Source organism: Portunus trituberculatus, chromosome 46 (genome assembly GCF_017591435.1).
Source record: "Portunus trituberculatus isolate SZX2019 chromosome 46, ASM1759143v1, whole genome shotgun sequence".
Taxonomy (NCBI): Eukaryota; Metazoa; Arthropoda; class Malacostraca; order Decapoda; family Portunidae; genus Portunus; species Portunus trituberculatus.
The window spans coordinates 10,781,212-10,796,557 of NC_059300.1; the positions used below are offsets into that span (position 1 = coordinate 10,781,212).

A 15,346-nucleotide genomic window follows, 5' to 3' on the forward strand; every position below is an offset into this window, starting at 1 on the left:
CACTGTTAGATTAGGTTAACTTAGGTTTAGTTTAAAAGGACAAAAAAAAAAACAAAAAACATGAGAATCTGTCCAGTCATCTCCGAGACCTCAAATAACAGTAAGTAGTCATGAAAACGAAAAGAGAACAAAGACTGAGAAATGAAGAAAAAAAATCAATAAACTTACGAATTATCTATGAAGCCCTTTTCGCCTCTATTAATCTCTTCAGTACCGAGACGGATTTACATGTTCATTCTTCTTAATTTTTGGCGATTTTATACAGCTCCAGAAACATTTGTTGGGATTAGAATAGGTAAAGACTCTGGCCATTAATCTTTCGACGTCCATAGACCCTTCTCTAATGCAGATAAAACTGTTTAATTATACACACAAAAATCAAGGTAAAAATGCGTCTCAGTAATGAAGGGGTTAAACAGTGACACGATACTTATTTAATTAGACATTTACCTCCGCTACACCCCCTCATTCCTTTACGTGATGAGATAAAGCAACACCCTCCCCACCTCCCCACCTTTCCATCCACTTACCCACACACCTCCCCAACCTTTCTATCCACTTACCACTTACCCACACACCTCCCCATCTATCTCTCCATCCTCCCCATCCACTCCTTCACTCAGGCACGACACAAGAGGATGAATTTACTGGTCCTTGCAAGGTCAGCTAGGAAGGTACCAGTGTCTCTTATGTACACGTGGACTTGCTCAGAAAATACAAGTCAACAGCTGTGGCTCGGATTGTTTTTTTTTTTTTCTCTCGTTTTCTTTTCTGTTGTAACTTTATTTTTTATTAGCTAACAGTTGACCACGTGTAAATCTCAATCTCTCTCTCTCTCTCTCTCTCTCTCTCTCTCTCTCTCTCTCTCTCTCTCTCTCTCTCTCTCTCTCTCTCTCTCTCTCTCTCTCTCTCTCTCTCTCTCTCTCTCTCTCACGACAAACTGGTGAGTACGAAAAAAGTTGGTTTATTTGGTTGCTGTATAAATAATAACAGTTCGAAATATTGATGGGTTCAGAGAGAGAGAGAGAGAGAGAGAGAGAGAGAGAGAGGGTACGTGTGTGTGTGTATGTATGTGTGTGTTCGTCAATATAACTTAAAGTAACTAAATCGATTCTTACTTTTTTATCTTAATCAATTTATTTGTTTACTGACTGACTGAGTTACTTATCGCTTACTTACTTAACTGTTCATTTGATTCTTTTTTTTATTTCATTTCACTTGTTTTTCTTTATTTTTCTTCACAGTCACATTAAAAGGAGTGTGGGAGTTTCTTGTTATGTGGCAGACGATCGTCTCCTCATCCTCCTCATCCTCCTCCTCCTTCTTCTCCTTCTTCTTCTTCTTCTTCTTCTTCTTCTTCTTCTTCTTCTTCTTCTTCTTCTCCTCCTCCTCCTCCTCCTCCTCCTCCTCCTCCTCCTCCTCCTCCTCCTCCTCCTCCTCCTCCTCCTCCTCCTCCTCCTCCTCCTCCTCTGTCTCTGTACGCTTTTAAATATAATGATCATATTCTCAAATTACTCTTTTCTGCTTACCATCCCTATTTACAACAGACTTGTGAAATTTAATATATTTTTTTTTCAAGGAAGCTCTTCGTGACTCCAGTGATAGTTTGCGAAGAGTTCTACATTATCAACAGCAGAAGTTCACCTTGAAACCTAAACCTAATCGTACACCTTTTGGAAACCTTTAGGTCGAGAGAAGAAGGTTAAAAATACACGCTAGCTTAAGTATTACGAATTAAATAGATAAGAAGTTTGCGTAGTGATATTTTTAACAAGGATTTTACGTTATTAAAAGTAGAGGCTCTCCTTGAAACATACCTCCATGAATTTTATAGACTCTGAAAATCTTTAACTTTAGAGAAGAACGTTTAAAAATAGACACTTGCTTGAGTATTACGAATTTAATAGATAGTTTGTCTAGTGATATTTTAACAAGGGTTTTACATCATTGATAACAGAGACTCTACTTGTTATAGACTGAAAACCTCGAGTTGAGAGAAGAACGTTTGAAAATAGACACTAGCTTGTGTATTTGAATTGAATAGATTAGAGGTTTGCATAACGATATTTAAGAAGATCTGTGCAGCATCAATAGCAGAAACTCACCTTTAAACCTACCCCATGAATCTTATACACCCTGAAAATCTTGAGGTTGAGAGAAGGACATTTAAGCATTAAGGGTCGAACAGGTCTTAAGATTGATCGACTCACCTTCCACTTTTAATCTTTGGTATGGCGTCGAGAGAGTAAACTAATTAATGACTTCCCTCTTGTGTGTGTATAAACGAGAAACTAATGGTGTTGAGGAGCGTAAGGTGGACTATTTCTCAGTAGTTTTTATTGCAGTGACGCTTATCAATATTCCTTTTGTTCTTATATGCTTCTGCTGGATCCACTGAAGCTATGCTATGAAGGAATTGGCAGCTTTTATGATTAGCAGGCGAGGTTAAATGAGTGTAGGTGAGGTTCAATTAGCAGGCGAGGTTAGGTGAGGTTGAATTAGGTTAGGTGAGGTTATAGTTAGGTTAGATTAGGTTAGGTTATGCTGTGAAGGTACTGGCAGCTTTTATGATTAACAGGTGAGGTTAGGTTAGGTGAGGTTGAATTAGGTTAGGCAAGGTTATAGTTAGGTTAGGTTAAGTTAGGTTATGCTGTGAAGGTACAGGCAGCTTTTATGATTAGCAGGCTAGGTTAGGTGAGGTTGAATTAGGTTAGGCGAAGTTATAGTTGGGTTAGGTTAGGTGAGGTGTGTTATAGTGTCATGTTCTGGTGGTTTTGGGTCAATGGCTCCCCGTCATTCTCAATCTCTCTCTCTGTGTCTCAGGCCCATATTCTAAAACTTTTCTGTTCCGCATCTTTACTGTTTTCAAAAGGCTCTAGCTGAAGTGACTCGGGTTTTCAAGGATGTTTTTTTTGTAATTCTAGTGACATATTAACAAGTTTTCTACATTATCAACAGGAAAATACTCTTTACAACTCGGCTAAACGTCTCTGTGGTCTTTGAAAATGGTCGAGATGAGAGAGGGAATCGTTTCTCTCTCTCTCTCTCTCTCTCTCTCTCTCTCTCTCTCTCTCTCTCTCTCTCTCTCCATGTTTTGCGTTTCAGGGAGAGTTGGAGCAGTTTGTGTGGCTGTGCGTCAACAAAACATTAAAGCGTTTTAAAAATGTATTCGTTGTATCAAAAATGGATGAACTTGCAAGGGGAGAAGATGAAAAACAGATAACTATCCTCACCGATTCACTTGTTATCTTTAGAGTGCTGAGGAAATTGCTGTTATTTTTATCTGGTACGGGTTTTTTCCTCGTTTTTCCATTTTTTTCTATGGTGTCTATTTAATTTCTTACCTACAGATATTTTTTTTTTGTTAAGGGAAAATGTGGCAAAAGACAAACAGACAGATAGACAGATGGATGGATTTGAGTTTCCTTTTATATGAAGGGGGCATTTTTCCCTGTTGTCTGTTTACTTTATTACTTTACAGATCAGTTTTTGTTAAGGGGAAAATATGACAAAAGACAAACAGACAGACAGACAGATAGATGGATGGATTTGTTTCAATGTATTAAAATCTCTTTGCAAGGAAATAAGTTGTGTGTCCATGGTGTCTCTGTATCCTGGTGTTATTCAATGCTTAGGTCCATAGTCCTCTTAGCTAAGACCATATCCTAGAATATCTGTCATACGCTTCATCAAAACTGGAAGCGTGTACCATTATCATCTGCCATTGCGTTGTGCTTGCTTATTTCGAAATACTAAACTAAAAGGCGAAGTAAAAGCTGTTTTTGTAATAATAAATGTTTGAAATATACTTCTCTGTATTATAACTTTTACAACTTTCACATAGACTTTTTGTAATTTAAAGGCGACAGGGAAACTCAACATGAAACAAGAGTAGTATCATAATTATCATTATTATTATTACTATTATCATCATTATTACTGTCCTCTTCTTCAGCAACAAGAGTCCTCACCCAAATCGCTTCTTTTGTCTTGTTTTGCTGTGTCTACACAAACATTTTTAATCCATTTACAGCTAGGAGGGGTGTGAGTGTATTACTGACACACACACACACACACACACACACACACACACACACACACACACACACACACACACACACACACACACACACACACACACACACACACACACACACACACACACACACACACACACACACACACACACACACACACACACACACACACACACACACACACACACACACACACACGTTGGCCTACATGCAGAATTCAATTTTGCCTCAGTAAAACATGTTAGGGACAGGGAAAAAAAAAGGGTGTACGAAAGGGAAAAGAGAAGTGATAAGTTTCCCTTTATATATATATGAGAGAGAGAGAGAGAGAGAGAGAGAGAGAGAGAGAGAGAGAGAGAGAGAGAGAGAGAGAGAGAGAGAGAGAGAGAGAGAGAATGTATCTTTTCATCGTCGTAACAGAGAAAACATTACGGATGCGAGGAAATGACAAGGAAGAGGAAGAACAAGAAGAGAGAATATAAAGAAAGAGGAAAAAAGTGGAAGAAAATATAGGTAGAAGAAAAGGAAGAAAGATAGAAAAAAAAAATGGGATGAAAAAGAGAAGTAGACGCGAGGAAAATCTAGTGAATGAGAAAGAATAAGTGTAGGAGGAGCAGGAAGAGGAGGAAGAGAAGGAGCAGGAAGAAGGAAGATGTCTTTATAAAACGATGAGTCAAATGTGTGGTATCAGCAGCGATCATTAAGGAATTAGGAAGATGGAGTGGGAGGAGGAGGAAGACAAAGACAAGGAAGAGGAAGAGAAGGAGGAGGAGGAAGAGGAAACGAAGATGGAGGAAGAGGAAAACAGGGAGAAAATCAAGAACTTATGTAAGAGAGAAAAACTGTTGGTGATGATTTTGAGGAAGTGACAGCGGGAGAAAGACAAACAAGGAGAAAAATAAAGAAGGAAGGAAAGAGGAAGGATAAAACGGAGGATAAAGATCAAGAATAGGTGTGAGAAGAAAATTAATAATGATGATAGTGATAATGATAAATAAGTGGAAAGTTGGTGGATATGATGATAAGACAAAAGACGATTAATTAATTAAGTTATGTTTAAAATTTATTAAGAGGAACTTAAAGGAGGAGCAAACACCAAGAAACCTTTTAACCCCTTCAGTACCATGACGCGTTTCTTTATTCATGGTTGTTTTATACAGCTTCAGAAACTCGTGTGGGGGATTCAAATAGCGAAGACTCTGGCCATTAATCTTTTGACCTCCAGAGACACTTGCTGATATCAATAAAATGGTCTAATCGTACACAAATCTTAAGGGTAAAAATGTATCCCAGTATTGAAAGGGTTAACTCGGACGAAAATGTTCATGATGAGCTGTGTTGTATTATTCAGAGTAAGAGATACAGAATAGTAAAGGCAAAGACTCCTCCGCTGCTCGCCCATCTCTCTCTCTCTCTCTCTCTCTCTCTCTCTCTCTCTCTCTCTCTCTCTCTCTCTCTCTCTCTCTCTCTCTCTCTCTCTCTCTCTCTCTCACCAACTATCAATCTCTGCGACATTCTACACATTTTACATTCATAAAAGGCTTCAACAACATTCACTCACCGACAAAATGATTAGACAGCGGGAAGAAGATGAAAGAAAGCCCACACAGTCCCTGCCACGTGTCAACCTTGCATCTCTCTCTCTCTCTCTCTCTCTCTCTCTCTCTCTCTCTCTCTCTCTCTCTCTCTCTCTCTCTCTCTCTCTCTCTGGCCGCTGCTGTCAGAAAAGGAAGGAAAAACATGCAGACCTTAAAAGTTACGTGTAAATTTTCACTAAAACGAAATGAAAACCAACACTGCTCAGCCTCGCAAAATAACTTGTGTGTTTGTGTTGTCATTAGCAGCAACAGCCTGAAGAAAGCAACATTTCATGATAATATACGAAAAACTAAGCATTTTCACATGATATCTCACAGTATCTTATTTGTAGATTTTCCCAGTACTTATTTTATCTGTTTCTGATATACCATCGAAGCCATTAATCCCTTCAGTTTCGTGACACGTTTCCATATTCTTTCTGGTTACTATTTGGAGATTTTATACAGCTTCAGAAACGTATGTGGGAATTAAAATAGTGAAGACTATGGCTATTACTCTCTTGACCTTCATAGACCCTTTCTAATGTCAATAAAATCGTCTAATCACACCCAAAACTCAAGATAAAAATGCGTCCCAGTACTGAAGGAGTTAAAGGTCTAATGATTTATATATTGGTTCATTGTATTTATTTGGTCATTAATACATTCAGTTATATACTAACTTTTGGGCCATCCGTGGTACAGTGGAACCGTGCGCGCGTTGGAGAGCCGAGGAGTCTCCAAGCGCAGGGGTTCGAATCCTGGCCACGGTCCGAGTAAAGGTAGGGCTTCCTTAATAACGGCTAACGGTAACTAACGGGTGGACTTTTCAGATAGGACGTCTTAAGGATGTTTTTAGCCCGCAAATTCCCGTGAAAAGCCCATATGGTTAAAATAGAATAAATAAATAAATAAAATAAAAAGTGGTAGTAATGCAGGAAGGTCCAACAAGCCCAAACTTTTTACTTCTAAGAGAAAAGTTCACGAACGTCCATAAAACCTAACAAGGGACACATTTTGGCGTCTCATTAATAGGAAGTGTATGGCTGTGTTTGACAACGAGCTTTTACTAATTATCTTAAAACTACTGCGCCAGGATACTGCGCCATCCTCCTGTGTTTGACTTATCGACACTGTTCTAATATTCTACGTTGATGGTTTGCTATCTTTTGAATATTTGAAAGAATCCCATTACGTCATCGCGCGTCCTCCGTTTCAACAGCCTGAACAAAATGTAGTTGTTTTAAGTCTCTCTACATAAGATTTATTAAACATCCTCGTACCCTTCAGTACCACGACGCGTTTTCATAATTATTCTGGTTACTATTTGGTGATTTTATACAACTTCATAAACTTATGTGGGGATTAGAATAGTGAAGACTCTGGCCATTAATCTTCTGACCTCCATAGACCCTCCCTAATGTCAATAAAATCGTCTAATCACACCAAAAATTCATGATAAAAATACATTCCAGTACTGAAGGGGTTGATATTATTTAGTTACATACACTCTGTTTCTTATTTTGTCTTTCCCATGCATAAGAATCGAGAATTTTATGTAGCATTTCGAGAAGGAGGTAGAGAGTGAATGGGTGATTTGGGTTATGGTGGAGGAAGTGGGGAGAAAAGTAATGAAGCGGGGTGAGAGCCGAGGACCAGTGCGGGGAAGCGGGACCAGGAGAGAGAGCAGGTGTGTTGGAAGTATTACACGGGGGAAAACTGCAAGAAATCCTGATTAAAGCAAATGAATTAATTACGCGTGAAGACGACGATGAAAGTGAAGCAAGGAGAGAGAGAGAGAGAGAGAGAGAGAGAGAGAGAGAGAGAGGCACAACAACCGACTTCTAACAAATCCCTCAAACCCGAAATCCAATAAAGGAAACGCGCGTTCAAAGCAGCATTTGGAGCACCGATGACGAACTGAACGACAACTGACAAACTGACGAACTGACAAGCCGCCTCGGAAGCAATACAACAAGCCAATAGAGACAAAAGGGAGACAGACGGACGCAAAACAAAACAGAAAGCATCACATAGGGACGAGGCTTCATTCCTTAACGATCCACTGAACAATGAACACTACCCTGACACACACACACACACACACACACACACGAATATTTGGGAAAGTATTAGTCCGTCACGCAGTAAAGCAACACACGGGTCTCCTCTTTCATATCCCTGGGAACTCCGCTGGTTTTATTTAGCCATACGTAATTAAATGTTACTCTCGCGTGAAGCCACCTCGTGTTTGGTACATTCTATAGCGGTGTGTGTATTGTCAAGTCTGGTTTCTGGAGTAAATAAAATTCTTATGGACTACAGTAGACAAATAAGTCCTGACACAAATGTAATAGACGCCTGTTTGTGGTCAATAAACTAAACTAAACTAAACTGTGTGTGTGTGTGTGTGTGTGTGTGTGTGTGTGTGTGTGTGTGTGTGTGTGTGTGTGTGTGTGTGTGTGTGTGTGTGTGTGTGTGGGTTGGTTGGTTGGTTGGGTGGGTGGATGGGAAGGGAGGATATAGAGAAGCAATGAGTAAGGAAGTTGTTATTGTTGTGTTACGTGACATGACAGCTCACACAGAAAGCCATATTTCTCTCTCTCTCTCTCTCTCTCTCTCTCTCTCTCTCTCTCTCTCTCTCTCTCTCTCTCTGTAAATACACACAATCAAACGGACAATCGAATACGGACACTGAAACATGAAACTCTCTGCGGGCAAAACTTTTTCCATTTCCGACCACCAATGGTAATGACGTGATGGTAGTGGCGGCGACGGCGGCGGTGGCGGTGGTGGTGATGGTGATGGTAGTGGCGATGGTGGTGTGTAAGGGTCAACTAATTTTATAGTTTTATCCTCTTCCTTTTTAAATCACTGATCATACCCTTACGTGTGTGTGTGTGTGTGTGTGTTTCACTGTTTGATCTGCTGCAGTCTGACGAGACAGCCAGACGTTACCCTACGGAGCGAGCTCAGAGCTCATTATTTCCGATCTTCGGATAGGCCTGAGACCAGGCACACACCACACACCGGGACAACAAGGTCACAAGTCCTCGATATACATCCCGTACCTACTCACTGCTAGGTGAACAGGGGCTACACGTGAAAGGAGACACACCTAAATATCTCCACCCTGCCGGGGAATCGAACCCCGGTCCTCTGGCTTGTGAAGCCAGCGCTCTAACCACTGAGCTACCGGGCGTGTGTGTGTGTGTGTGTGTGAGTGTGTCTGCGTGCGTTTGTGTGTGTAGTGTCTAATTAAGTTCAAGATATTTTTAACACAATCATATAGCTAAAACCCATCGAGAGAGAGAGAGAGAGAGAGAGAGAGAGAGAGAGAGAGAGAGAGAGAGTGTGTGTATGTTCGAGTCAAAATGAATGTTTGCTTTCATGTTGTCAATAAAACGAACGATCGGCGCATTCATTCCCCAAGCCAGGAGTGTTTTTATCGCAAGGAAAGCTTCGAATAAAGTCTATCAGCCGAGCAGGACAAAGGAATCAACGAGAGAACCAAGCAGACTGTGCCGAGACGAGAGACGAGACAGGGAACTAAATAATTATAACGATGGTACACTGAGGAATAAAAGAAAACGGAGAAACGGAGATTGTAAATGGGAGAGAGAGAGAGAGAGAGAGAGAGAGAGAGAGAGAGAGAGAGAGAGAGAGAGAGAGAGAGAGAGAGAGAGAGAGAGAGAGAGAGAGAGAGAGAGAGAGAGAGAGAGAGAGAGAGAGAGAGAGAGAGAGAGAGAGAGAGAGAGAGAGAGAGAGAGAGAGAGAGAGAGAATACACGTCAGTACTCTTGTCTATACGCGGTAATCTTCTACTGAAATTATCTTACTGTTCTTTCCTGTTATAACTCTTACTTTCCATTTCAAGACGCCTTCTTATGGTAACTCCACATCTGTAACATTATATACTCCTCTGCGCAAACCTTAGATCCCTTACACTTTTGAATAGTCACGCAAAGCAAGAATAATATACCTGCTTTAACCCTGTACATCGAAAACCACTGTGCTCTATTTATACCATTTCCGACTAAGGAACGAACAAAGGGAACGAAAGACAAGGAGCAAATACCACTAAGAGAACTGTTTGAATTATATTAATGCAGTCTTCTTTACCTTTCTCGGTCATGTCTCTGAAGGTCTGTTGGCCATGTTTAGAAACGCCACTCTCTCTCACCACTACAATTTTTCAAGTCCCCACAGACGACTAGCCGGCTTTTTAACACAGTTTCTCCTTTTGACGAACTAGAACTATTGCTAATTCATCTCCAGAACCATAAAAATACCCTTAAAAACATGTGTATCTTCAACTAATGGTTTTAGAAATAGTCGTGGTGAGATAACAAAGCGTTTCTGAATACTGGTCTGTGTGGGATGGAGGCTTGAAACTGTTTCCTTTCACCAGGCAAAGACGGACACATCGCTCCTCAACAGATGCTTTTCCCTCAGGTCCTCTTTTATGCAATACATCCTCCTCCTCCTCCTTTTGGTCTTTCTCTTTGTCTTCTGCTCTCTACCTCCAGCTACAGTATTTTTTTTTTCCAGCTAAGAGGGGAAAAAATATAGACAACTTTGCTCACAATATTGTTCTGCCTTCAAAATATACAAACAGGAAGAGTGTAACAGTAAAACACAATATTCTCAGTGCCCAGCCATCCCTCGGCTATAATTTGCATGTAACCTTAAGGCGAGGGTAAAAAATAATGAAAATGTCCAAAAATTTGCCTAGCATACGTGCAATATTCCATGGATTCTAGTTTGCGCTTCTCTTTTTCTTTTTTTTTTTGACGCTTGGATTCTTTTTCTCCCTTGAGTTGCGCACTTCATGTTTGTTCCTGCCTCCCTCCAGCGGTAAACTCTCTAAGTCATAGACTCGGCGACGCATGCCTTCCTCCTGCCGCAGACTTGTATATTCAAAGACACGGCAAATAGAGAGAGAGAGAGAGAGAGAGAGAGAGAGAGAGAGAGCCGAGGGAGCAAGAAAGAGTGACGGGGGCTTCGTAGTACAGGCAGGTAATGACTGAGTGCTGAGGAACCTTAACCCGTCTTACGCTTAACCCCTTCAGTCCCATGACGCGTTTCCATACTCAGTCTGCTTACTATTTGGTGGTTTTGTGCAGCTTCAGGAACTCATGTGGGGGATTGAAATAGTGAAGACTGTGGCCATTAGTCTTCTGACCTCCATAAACTCTTCTTAATGTAAATGAAATTATCTAATCGTACACAAATCTCAAGCTAAAAATGTGTCCCAGTACTGCATGAAGGAGTTAATGCTTAGAATGTAATAGCAAACATTAGGACATTTTAGAGGATGCTGCTTAGTCGCCTCTGACAATGTTGATGAGGAGAAAGCCGAAATACACGAAGAAATATAGAAAAAAAAATGGATGAAAACTAAATAGGAAAGAGAAACGTAAAAATGAAACAAGAGAAGTTTGAAATGAGGTAAGATGAGCAGGAGAGAAAACTTTTGTCGGAGGTGGCAACACTTGGACGGAGGTAAATATAATACCGAACGTCCTCGCTTCGCTTTCTTTTTCTTTTCTTCTTTAACTAGTATCATGTCTGCTATGTGAAAAAGTGAATGGATAAAAAAAATGGACACCGCGAAATGACAAACCGAACTGCAGCACACACACACTGTAGACATTGTTACTGAAATGTTGGGTTGTGTGTTGCGTGGAACCTTTTCAAGAAGTTAAGGATCTCAATGCACACTTAGCAATACATGTGTGTGTGTGTGTGTGTGTGCGTGTGTGTGTGTGTGTGTGTGTGTGTGTGTGTGTGTGTGTGTGTGTGTAAATGGATAGATAGATGGATATATAGATATTGAAGGGAATTTAGAAAACAGTTTTGAGCTCCAGCAACATTGACGCATCGAGTTTTAACCTCTGGTTTCGTAAAATTGCTCAGTATTTCAGAGTTTGTGCGAAAAATGTTTATTTTCTATTCAAATTCCCACATTTTTATTCTGATGTCCTTTCATACAATATACAAATTGATTTTTATGCTTTACATAAGTATTTTTTCCCCTTCATGACAATGAGAACTGAAACCAAATAGAACAGTTTGTCCTTTTCTGTTTCGATTCATAATGGTCTTTGTGTTAATTTATGTTATAGGTTCACGTTAAGCACCGTCTCATGCAGCATTTAGCAGGTGACCAGACAGCCATGCAGAGTGCGCCGTGACGGAAACCTTTACGTGTTGCCTCAGACAGGAATCCTCGAGTTAATTACTTTGATATGAATATCCACAATATGCATAACACCGAGTGGGCGAGCCCTTAGAGACAAGGAGATTAGCCTTGTGCCGTGTATCCCAAGAAGGACTCACGTGACAACCGAATTCAGACCAACGCGTGTCTTATGTAATGCTTGACTCATGCCAAAGAAACATTCACCCCTTCTGTGCCAGTGATGTCAGTGTGCAGTACAAGTGAACCAGGCACTTCTCCCCGCCCTACACCGTGGCATCAGGTCCGGTCGGTTGTTCCTCCCGGTATAATTGCATAGCCGCCTTGCATAATTAACACTGCCACGGGGGTTCTTTACTCTCATTTTGTTTTTTCATGTTTCGATAAGTGAAATTTGGTTTTACTTTTATGAGTGTGTTGGGGGTGGGGGACGGGGGGGAGGGCATAGCATCTTGGAAACAGATTGACATAAAATCATTGACCACAATAGAGACTATATTAATATATGTTTACGAGAGAGAGAGAGAGAGAGAGAGAGAGAGAGAGAGAGAGAGAGAGAGAAAGAGAAGGAGAGAGAAAGTGTGGGGATGGGAAGGAGTAGGAGGAGTAGCACAAGGGTACCGCTGGCCTCCTTTGGTCCTGTTGGTCTCCCGCTGCCCGCCAGCTCACCAAGACGCCAGTGTGCCGGGAACTGAGGCCGCGAGTGGAGGTGCAGGCGAGCAGGTCTGTGGCGGGACTGAGAGTGGTGGAAGTGCCGGGCGAGGGAGGGAGAGTGGGTCAGTCAGTACTTGAGGTATCTCTCGCTCACGGTGGGTGCATGTAAATGTTTCTCGCGTGTGTGTGTGTGTTGAACGTTTAGTTACTTGTGTGTACGTAGTCTGGATGTTAATTGGCTGGTTATGTAACTGTTTTCTTATGTAATTCACCTCACCTCGGTCGCCTGCTGGTCACCCAGCCAGTCTTCCCCATTACGGAGCGAGCTCAGAGCTCATAGACCGATCTTCGGGTAGGACTGAGACCACAACACGTGTGTGTGTGTGTGTGTGTGTGTGTGTGTGTGTGTGTGTGTGTGTGTGTGTGTGTGTGTGTGTGTGTGTGTGTGAGTGAGAGAGAGAGAAAGATAGAGTGTTGCTGAGTTAGTCTTATTTTTACTTGTCTCATTTGTCTATCAGCTCGTGTGTCAGCCTTGCCCCTGTTGCGTTGGTTTTGGCCTTGCTCTTATCCGTCCCTGTTTGCCTGACAATTATGCTCGTGTTTGGTGAGGCTCCATCAGGCGTCCCGTGTCCCTAGTCTCCTTCCACGCTCCACGCCACTCATACTGTCCCTGTGTATTATGTGCTGTATGTCAGTTTCCTAGAAGTCATTTCGTGTAGTTTAGACCCTTATTCTGAAATCCTCTGCTCTCTCACCACGACTCTTTTCGAAGAGATGATCAGCTGGATTCTCAAAAGTGTATCTCCCTTTACTATGAAGAAATCTTGTTAATGTCACCTGAACCATAAAAAAAAAGCATCCTCAAAAAATCCGTGTAATTTCATCTAGATTGTTTTGAATGGTGTGCAGGTACGGCAAGGGTTTCATAACTTGGTCCCTCAGCGTGCCTTGAGGAACTCGTTTGGTGCTGGGAGGCGAGGGGTTAGCTTCTTCTTCTTCTTCTTCTTCTTCTTCATCTTCTTCTTCTTCTTTTAACCTGTTTCGCTTTATATCGCTTATAAGTTATCACATCTTCTCTCCTCCATCACTTAAACATTTGGTCTATTTTGTTCACTTCGTTCATTCAGTCTGTGTCTGTCTCTTTTCACCTGCACACATGGTTGCAAGTCTTCTCTGCGTGATGGGCGCCTCCTCGTACCTGTTGGATTCGACTATATTTTGCGCAGTTGTGGCCTAGGGTAACAAAAAGGAAGAGGAGAGGAAAAGAAAAAGGCCCTCTGAGGTGCCAGTCATCAAAGAGAACAGCCAAATATTTTATCCTAAGTTAAAATTGCAACAGTATTTGTCCTTCCCTTCTTGCAGGACTGATTGGGATGTACCTACTCTCTTATGTAGTCTCCATTTGTTCTCTCTTTGTTCATCCCATGGTTTAGTTTTCTAGGATGAATTGAACACGAGGGTTTTCTAGCATCACCGCAGTTGAATGTGTGAACTAATGTTGTCGAATAGCTTTCTTATGTTAGGTCAAAAGTCTAACGTGTAAATGATCTAAAGCTTCCGCAGAAAGTAATGTAGATGATGGGGAAGATGCGAGAGTTGCAAAAGTGAAGAGAGAGAGCTTGGAGAGGAAAGGTGGATGAGAGAACATAATGAGAGACCACAATAGTTGACAATAATGACATGATGTGTATTGAAGTGAGAAGTATAAGCCTAGGATACACACACCTACCCTCGCTATCAAGTCAGAACTGTATCGGGATTCGCGGTAGAACAAAGAATCAATCCATAACTCGCACTTGATCATCAGCGTGTCCGGCCAAGGCGTGAACAGCTGACCGTGTGCCTCACTAGATGGAGAGGGAACTTTTTATGGCTTCAAAGTCTCGGTGGCCTTACAGACAAGCAGAATGGACTGGGTAGAACTGGTGGCGCCGAGTATGAGGGCCCGGGAGAGGAGGGGAAGGTGGAGTGGGGTGAGTGGGAGTATGGGATAGGGAGGTGGTAGCGAGTGGATGGGAGAAGACGTTTAATCTGCCACAGCTAGTCATTGCAAGGTGGAAATAACCCATAATCTTTCTCTCCCGGCTAACTAAGACATTTTCACTGTTTCACTTATTCATTAAAAACGAGAAAGTCACCAATTTTTTTCTACCCAGGCATACCGAAAGGCAGTGTATTGATACCTCACTGTTTTCAAGTCACAAGGAATGCAGTCACTTCTAACACAACTGTATAAATAAAGGTAGTCATGTCATAGCCCTCCAGCCAGCCAGTCAGCCAGCCAGTCAAGCAGGTCACAGAACAAGGGTGGTTTCTTCCCCAGCTCCGCCCCGTCAGTAGTAGCGAGGGTGGCTGCTACCGAGTACGTGTTGCCATGGGTGACTCACGCTCTGACGAAGCCTACTAAGTGCATGAAGACCAGTGAACCTTAGGGCTAGGGAGGTGCGCGGTATGTGTCGAGAGAGAGAGAGAGAGAGAGAGAGATGTAGAGGGAGATGGAGTAATGCTGCACGTGTGAGGGAGGGAAGTAATAAAGGAAGATGACAAAGGTGATGGTGATGGGAAAACTTGTGTAATTAATCTTTTTTCACCGGTACTGGCACACTTTCTGATGATCACACAATACTCTTGAGATTTTGTTTTTTTACTATTGTTGAAGTCACGTGTGGACCTTCTATGGGATGTATTTACTCTCTTATTTAGTCTCCATTTGTTCTCTTTTTGTCCCTCCCATGGTTTAGTTTTTCTAGGATAAATAGGATAAACTAGACATCGAGAAATCTGTTTTTTTTTTTTTTTTCATCTATTTCCCATTCCTACGGTGCTTAAAGAGATTTTACACTGATTTTTATTGCCGTGAATTGTTGTGTACCGCAG

At 41.6% G+C, this 15,346-nt stretch overlaps 1 protein-coding gene across 5 annotated transcripts in view; it reads left to right on the plus strand.

The window, feature by feature from the left end:
* The window catches only part of LOC123520276 (amino acid transporter AVT1B-like), a 56,884-nt gene that overhangs the window by 14,366 nt on the left and 27,172 nt on the right, over positions 1–15,346 (plus strand). The window contains exon 1 of one of the 5 annotated variants that reach the window (XM_045282422.1): positions 12,434–12,538. The exons of 2 other annotated variants lie outside the window; for them this stretch is intronic. The gene's annotated coding sequence lies outside the window, so the exon portion shown is untranslated. Of the gene's footprint in view, positions 1–12,433; positions 12,625–15,346 lie in introns of those variants that run through there. 2 more of the 5 variants (XM_045282423.1, XM_045282421.1) reach the window with 2 other exon arrangements.